The following is an 8,393-nucleotide window of genomic DNA, read 5'->3' as shown; positions in this document are numbered from 1 at the left end:
TGGATTTGTTTATTTTTATTCCCTGTTGTAGAAATTTGCTGTTTTATAGTCTTTAACCATTTTGTACCAGTATACGAGTTGCTATTGAGTCAATTCAGCCTCATGGCAAGCCCACGTGTGTCAAAGTAGAGCTGTGTGACATTTGTTTTCTTTTTTTTAAATTATAAAAGTTATTTATTTCTGCTCCTTTCATACATCTCATCAATCAGGAAATAGTCTTACACACTCATCTGAAATAACATAACTATCGCACACTCTGTTTAAAGGCAAAGCACCATAGGTAAAGCTGATCAGTTGTCCAGAGTTCTCAACTTATGGAATTTTATGTCCTGATTTCATGCTAGTGTGCCATCTCCAATAAAGGCTAAAGGGCTGTAAAAAATAATCATTTTACTCAATATTATAGTTGTAGAAATGGAGTATGTATTCTTTCAGAAATGAAAAACTAAGAAGAAAATGCCACTAACGTCATTGGTAGGTCAGTCTAAGTCAGCAGGAAATAAATACTGTGATAAAGTTTGTCTCTTTGATAGTACCAAGAAGAAATTCCAATCTAAGCTTCAATAATCTTCCTATGTTTTCATTAGATTCTTCTTTCTTTGCTGTTTTTCATCCTTTTCCACATTTCATATTTGAGGATTGATATAGCCTTTAAAACTTCATTAATAGGAGCAAATCCAGTATCCATGGATTTCTTCTCAAATGGTACTTCTAACCAGTCATATAGCCCAGCAGTTTCACTTTCGTGAATTCTCTAGCCATAAAAAACCACAGATGAGTCCACTGAATAGAAGAAGAAATCAACTGAGCTTTGGAATGTGTCTTTGTCATCCAGTGCTGCTATAACAGAAATACAAGTGGATGGCTTTAACAGTAGAAGTCCAAATTCAGAGAAACAGCTCTAAGAGAAAGCTTCCTCTGTCTGTTGGTTCTGGAGGAAGGTCCTTGTCATCAATCTTCCCCTGGTTTAGGAGCTTCTCCACCCAGGAACCTCAGGTATAAAGAATGCACTCTGTTCCCAGCGCTGCTTTCTTGGTGGTATAAGGTCCCTCTGTCTCTCTGCTCATGTCTCTCTTTTATATCTCAAAAGAGACTGATTTAATACAAAACCTAATCTTGTAGATTGAGTCTTGCCTCATTAGCATAACTGCCACTAATTCCATCTCATCAACATTATTGACATAGGATTTACAACACATAGGAAAATCACATCAGCTGACAAAACGGTAGACAATTACTCAGTACTGGGAAGCATGGCCTAGCCAAATTGATACATATATTTTTGGGGGACACAATTCAGTGCATGACAGAATGTTAGGTACATTGGATCAATCCAGGGTTATGAAACCTAACTGCCCCTACCCATCGTAAACAGGAACCTGGATGCAAGCCCTTCCATAATACACTGTCCATTTACCCTGTAGGCCAAGAAAGCTACTGGCCTCTGGTACCTGTATTCATCGGTCATAGAACCAACCTTTGGAGGTTCCGCAATAACATCATAAATTATTCCTCTGGTGATGAGGAAGTAAGACACCACCACCAGGGCATATGCTGTCATGGTCAATGACATGTGCACCCAGGGTGGCTTCTTTAGCTTCAGGTGGGACATCCGAGCACTAAGAACAGGACTCAGTACAAAATCTCCATGTTGGTGGTGGCAGGGGCAGCCTTCTTTGGGTTTTTAATGAAGTAGATTGCCAGACCTTTCTTCTGAGGCTCCGCTGGGTAGACTACTCCTTTCAGTTAGCAGCTGAGTGAGTTAACCATTTGCACCACCCGGGGACTCCTTAATTATTTTATACACCCTCTAGGCAGCATAGTGGTAAAAAGCCATGGCTGCTTAACCAAAAGGTCGGCAGTTCACATTCACCAGCCACTCCTCGGAAACTCTACGGGGCAATTCTACTCTGTCCTATAGGATTTCTATGAGTTGGAATCACTCGATGGCAATGGGTTTTATATTCTGTTCTAGGAGGCCCTGGGGGCACAAATGGTTAAGCATTCAGCTACTAACTAAGAGTTTGGTGATTTGAACCCACCCAGAGGAATCTCAGAAGAAAGGCCTGCCAGTGTGCTTCCGTAAAGATTACAGCCACTATGAAACAGTTCTACTCTGTAACACATGGGGTCTTCATGAGTTGGAATGGACTTGAAGGCAAAGGGTTTGGTTTTATATTCTATTCTAGAGTTCTAGAAAGGAGACTATCCCTCTTGGAGAGCACAATAAATATTTTTGTTAACAATGCTACCTGAGGCCTAGGTGCTTTGAAAATTATTCAGTGTTTAGTAGGCTCAGCCTTGGATGAATGGGAATTTAAATTGAGAAGGTAAGAAGCAATCAAGAGACAGCAAGAATTAGAATTACTTGTGTTTGGGATGTGAAACATCCCCAGAAGGAATCTTTGCTCCCACTCAGTCTCCAGTATTCCTTCACAAACTGACTGCATCATTCCTGTGAAGGGCGAGATGGGACAACTTCTGTTTCTCTAGAACCTAAAAAACCAGTTTTGAGGAGATTTCCTTCATTTTTCTACCACAGGTTAACACTTTCGAGGAGAGAGATAAAGGAGTAAAGCGGACTTTTTCCTTTAGTTTATCAATGCCCAAAGTACATTTTAGCCACTTGCCCCCACCCACCACCACCAAAAAAAAGAAAAAAAAAGGGCCAGCCACCCCAGTGTGGGTTGAGATTTTCCAGCTCTACCTGCTGGGTCCCACCATTCTTTTCTGGATCTTCAACTTTAAATCCCTAGAGCACAGTGGCAATTCCTTGCAGGATGGGGTTAGGCCTCACCAAGTGCTGCTCAGAGCCCTTTTCTCTGCCATCTGGAAGTGGTTTGCAGTCTTCAAAGGGGTCTTCGGGCCACTGATTTGACCAAGCATTGCCCTTACTTCTCCCAACCCTTTGAGGTTCCCACTTCACTTGAGGCACTTTGCCTAAAGCTTCACCGAAGGGCAGTGTCACAGAGGACCACACCCCCCCACAGTTTCCCCAGCTGCACAAGCCAGCACTCTACCTAGGCTTTTGGCATCTTCTCCAACAAACTCCTCTCAGTATTTAGAACCATTTGTGCAGAGGATCTAGGCTCCTAAGACCCTCAAGGAAGTCCCTTGAGGCTCAGCTCTTATGTCTTGTAAGCCAAAGCCTCTCAGTCATTGGGTACAGCCTCCAGAGAAAGACCATACCTCAGGCCCTGATTCTATACCAAAATAGAAGTACAACCACATTGGAGGAACTTTCATTTACAAAAGAGATGGAGCCTATCAATTCAAAGAAATCACTTGGTCAACCAGTGCAGATCCAGGTTTGGAAGGTCCTGGAATGCATACGATTTGGGAGACCCTCTTTAAGAAAAAGAATTCAAAATTGCAAAAACAAAATTAAGTATAAAAGTGAATATTTATTTATAATGAGAAAAGTCTTTAGAACACATTGAGCATTTTGAAAACTTGATGAAAACCCCATACATCTCAAAATCAGAAAGTCGCATTGTCTTGGTCATCTAGTGCTGCTAAAACAGAAATACCACGGGTAGATGGTTTTAACAAAGAGAAATTTATTTCCTCACAGTAAAGTAGGCTAAAAGTCCAAATTCAGGGCATCAGCTCCAGGGAAAGACATTCTCTCTCTCTTGGCCTTCTTATCAATATTCCCCAGGACCAGGAGCTTCTTCACCCAGGGACCCCAAGTCCAAAGGACGCACTCTGCTCCCGGTGCTTCTTTCTGGGTGGTAGGAGGTGCCCCTGTCTCTCTACTCGCTTCTCTCTTTTATATCTCTAGAGATTGCCTCAAGACACAATCCAATCTTGTAGAGTCCTGCGTCACTAACACAACTGCCGCCCATCATCCTCATTAACATCATAGAGGCAGGATTTACAACTTATAGGAAAATAACACAATACCAGGAATCATGGCCCAGCCCAACTGATACATCTCTGGGGGGACATAGTTCAATCCATGACATGCACATTTTTAATGTGACGTACCACCATAATGCACTTTCCCTACATCGTTGGCTGTATACTGTTTGATCACCTTTTCTTACCTTTTCAGGTAAGAAACGTGTTATATAAAGAGAACACAAAGATAATTTAGTCTTTCCTTTAGCATGAGTGCCCAAAAAACATGTTAACCACTTTGGCATAGTGGTTAAGAGCTTGACTGCTAACCAAACGGTTGGCAGTTTGAATCCACCAGGCGCTCCTTGGAAACCCTGTGGGGCGGTTCTACTCTGTCCTATCGGATCGTTATGAGTCGGAATCGACTCAACAACAACAGGTTTTTGGTACTTGAGGCAGGTCCCTAGGTGGTTGAAACAACTTTCTCTTGACTGTTAACCTAAATGTTGGTGGTTCCCACCCAGAGAAAATAAAAGCCTGGTGATCTACTTCTGTTACGATTGTAGCCAAAAGAACCCTATGGAGCAGTTCTACTGTGTAACACATGGGGTCGCTATGAGTTGGAATCAACTCAACAGCAACACTAACAATAACAACAACCTAGCTTAAGCAAATTTATTTTAGTTTTACAACTTGCTACTCAACAGCAATGGGTTTTTTTTTTTTTTTTTTGGTTTATTGATAACATTGCATATTTTTAGGATTCGGGAAATCCTCTGTCCAGTTTCTTTCATATAAGAATTGCAAGATTTGAAATAATTTTCCATAGGCTAGTCTCTTATTCCATACATTTTTTTTTTCTCTACACAAACACTTCTGTTAGAGGCACCTCTGGACACCTTCATAACACATAGTACCTCTGTTCCTCACCTTCATGTCATACAATGCTTGATCAGTCTGCAAAGTAGGTAATAGGAAAGAGTCTTTCTGGAAACCATCCCTATGTGAGGGAAAGTCAGAGTGGAAAGACACAGCAATCTTAACTAATCCCAGATAAATACCTTGTGTTTGCAAAATTTCTAAAAGCATACGTGAGTACACAGTCATTGCTCAGAACCCTTCCAGGGTCTTGGAAGGAGCCTGTACAAGTGAGGGCACCTGACACTTAAGCATTGTTAGTTTCATCATACATCTAGACAGTCTCTAGACAGTACAGTGAGCTGAGGCTTCTGGGCCCGACCTCAGGTTTATTTTCAATTCACATCCCTGAATGTGATGTCACCTTTTCCAGGAAGCCCTCCTTGAACACACAAGACCAGGTGATGTAACCATCCCCTGTTCTCCAATAACACCCTGTGCTCCCATCTGTTCTAATATATATCACTCTGCATTGCAGTTTAGATACTCTAGTAAGGGCAGAGGCTGTGTCTTCTTCACCTCTGCATTTTTGTTGTCCTAGTCAGTACCTGGTACACACAGTAAATGAATGAAAGAGGGAACAGCGTTTATGGTTGTTCCTGGGCTTCAGCTACCATACTAATGATCCTTTGGTGTCAGGCCCCCTTGATGAATGCGTTGGCAGTGATTATTCATCAAATCCGAACTTGATCTCCATCTCTGGAATTCACTCTTCCCAAATCTGTTTAGCTTTTTGTAGTCTCTGCTTCCTGCTGTAACCTCCCTCCTGAAGGCCACCAGGGCTTATGAAAAAAGAAACATGTACAAGTCTTCCTGTCTAATCAACATCCCCTCACTCGTATACACTTTATAGTCTTCATACATTTTCACACACATGCCATTGGATCCTCCCCGTAAAAATGGGATGCGCATGACAAGCATTACTTTGTCCCATATTATAGAACAAGAAGCAAGAGAAGGAGGAAATGAAGGAAGAAAAGGTGGAAGAGAGAGAAGGAGGAAAAGCAGAAGAAAAAAGATGAGCAGAAAGGAGGAAGAGAAGAAGCTGGAGGAGGAGAAAGAAAAAAAAAGAAGGAAGAAGAAGAATGAATAGGAGAAAAAGGAGGAAGAACCCCATGCCGTCGAATCTATTCCAACTCATAGTGACACTACAGGACAGAACAGAACTGCCCCATAGGGTTTCCAAGGAGTGGCTGGTGGGTTCAAACTGCCGATCTTTTGGTTATCAGCTGAGCTCTTAACCACTGAGTCACCAGGGCTCCAAGGAGGAAGAGGGGGAGAAAAACTCACAGAGTTGAAGTGATTTAGTCAACATCACAAAGACACCTGGATCCAGTATGTGACCTTTATAAATTCCAGTCTAGGGCTCTTTGCGCTAAACAGCTACTTTGGGACAATGCGATGAAATGTGACACTGGGAGCCATTCATCTTCAGAGTTTAAGAAGAGAGAGTCCTACCATAGTCTCATGGGGCAACTTGGTCAATTGGTATAGCATAGTTCATGAAGATAATATTCTACATTCTTGTTTGGTGAGTAGCATCTGGGGTCTTAAAAGCTTGTAAGAGGCCATTGAAGATACAACTATTGGTCTCTATGCATCTGGGGCAAAGACAAAGAAGACAAGCAAAGATTCAGAGAAGAAACTAGTCTACAGGACTAATAGTCTACATGAACCACAACCTCACCTACCTTGAGAACAGAAGGACTAGAAGGTGCCCAGCTAACCATTACCAACTGTTCCAACCAGGGACACAATAGATGGTCCCAGAAAGAATCAGAGAAAAAATGTAGAACAAAACTCAAATTCCTAAAAAAGCTTTTGACTTACTAGACTTGTAGAGACTAGAGGAACTCCTGAGACTATTGCCCTGGAATACCCTTTAGTCACATATCAGCCAAAAGACAGAGTGGCTCATGAAATAAATGATATCACCTGTGACTACCGTGGTCCTCTAAATAATCAACTAAATGAGACCTAATAGTCAATATTTACCCTAGACCAAAGATGAGAAGGTAAGGGGGGGGAAGGAAGCTAGATTAATGGAAACAGTACAACCAGAATGGAAATAATGAGAATGCTTTCACGTTGTGAAAAGTATAACCAATGTCAGAGAATATGCATAGAAATTATTAAAGGGGAACCTGATTTGCTGCATAAACTTTCACCAAAAATGCAGTAAAATATTTTTAAAAAAGTGAGAGAGAGAGTCCTAGACACCAGAATTGTTGATAAAGCTTTTTGGAGGAGACAGGATTTAAGTTGAGCCTTAAAGTTTGGAAAGGGTTTAGAAAGGATCCATTCCGGAAGTAACTGGGACAACGAACACTTGGGGAATGATAGAGTACTCATTGGACACTCCTATTCTCTATACGTAATACCTTTCCTTTCCTTTCCTCTCCTTTCCTCTCCTTTCCTTTCCAAGAAGAGGAACTCACAAGCAAACTAGCTGGTTCACAAAGTTCTCTTTCAAATGAACAGGTGTGTAAACTGCCTGCAACGTGTCTTTCTATAGACACAATAAGCTAATCATGTAGTGCATCTAGTCATTAAGTGGAGCTGCCATGAATGTTCAGTGTGCAGGTTGCTCATTGCCCTTGACTCTTGCTTAGAGAAGTGTGAGTTTCCTCTACATGTCAGTCCACAGCAGTAGCCTGACGGCACATCTCAAAGGAAGATGGAGAAACACAATCTGCATGGACAGTTGAGGCCCCCAGAGGAACATAGAATTGCCTCAAAGTACAAAAGCTCATGAACATTTTACATTCCCTTTGGAAATCCCCCTAAACCCTCTGCCTTACTGGTTTCCTGGTACAAGATCTAATAAATCTGCACACTCAGCTCAAACTTAGTGCCAGGCCTCATAATGGAATGATTACATGTGTTCTGTATGTCAGAGGCCTGAAAGAAAGATTATACAGCACAGCGAAGCAATCTTTGGGGTTTTGGCAGGGGAAGAAAGAGATAAATATGTGTCCAGGGGAGAAAAATGGCAGTGCATGGATTTGCCGTCTTGATGTCACTCAATCATTCAGCAAAAAAGTATTAAGTTTGGGTCAACAAACATTTATCAAGTGCCTCCTGTGTGACAGGCATTGTGTTACGTACTGTGAGTGCAGAGGTGCCCAGATACATCATTTATCCTTGGCGCTCACTAGAGGAGACAGGCATGTAAGAGATGATTTCAGGATAATGTGGTAAGGACAATGATAGGGATAATGACAGGGCAGGACAGTCATGTAGAGGAAGTCACACTTGGCTCAGCCTGGAGTACCAGAGGAAACTTCCTGAGGGCAGAGACATCTGCAATAGTATTGAGGGTGAAAGGGGAGGAGAACTCCAAGCAGAGAAAATAACATGAACCAAGGCACAGATATATAAGAGAACCTGGGCCCTGTGTGAGGTTGGAGGAGGGAGGGAAGGAAAGAAGAGGGTGGATATAAAGGTACTAAATAGAAGAAGTCTGACATTACTGGAGTGAAAAAAGATTGCTAAATGCCATAAGTGATTCAAATAAGGAGTATAAACAGTTCCATCAACAAACTTAAGGTCCCCGGGTGGTGCAAATGGCTGATCTCAGCTACTGATTGAAAGGTTGGTGGTTCAAACCCACCCAGTGGTGCTGCAGAAGG

At 42.0% G+C, this 8,393-nt stretch overlaps 1 pseudogene; it reads right to left on the bottom strand.

The window, feature by feature from the left end:
* Window positions 1-711: 711 nt before the first annotated feature.
* Window positions 712-1,650, bottom strand: LOC126087138 (oligosaccharyltransferase complex subunit OSTC-like; annotated as a pseudogene).
* Between the last annotated feature and the right edge of the window lie 6,743 nt (window positions 1,651-8,393).

This window comes from Elephas maximus, chromosome 12 (genome assembly GCF_024166365.1).
Source record: "Elephas maximus indicus isolate mEleMax1 chromosome 12, mEleMax1 primary haplotype, whole genome shotgun sequence".
NCBI classification, from domain to species: domain Eukaryota; kingdom Metazoa; phylum Chordata; class Mammalia; order Proboscidea; family Elephantidae; genus Elephas; species Elephas maximus.
Note: the sequence above shows the minus strand (reverse complement) of the source record. Positions and strands in the feature narration are given on the sequence as shown.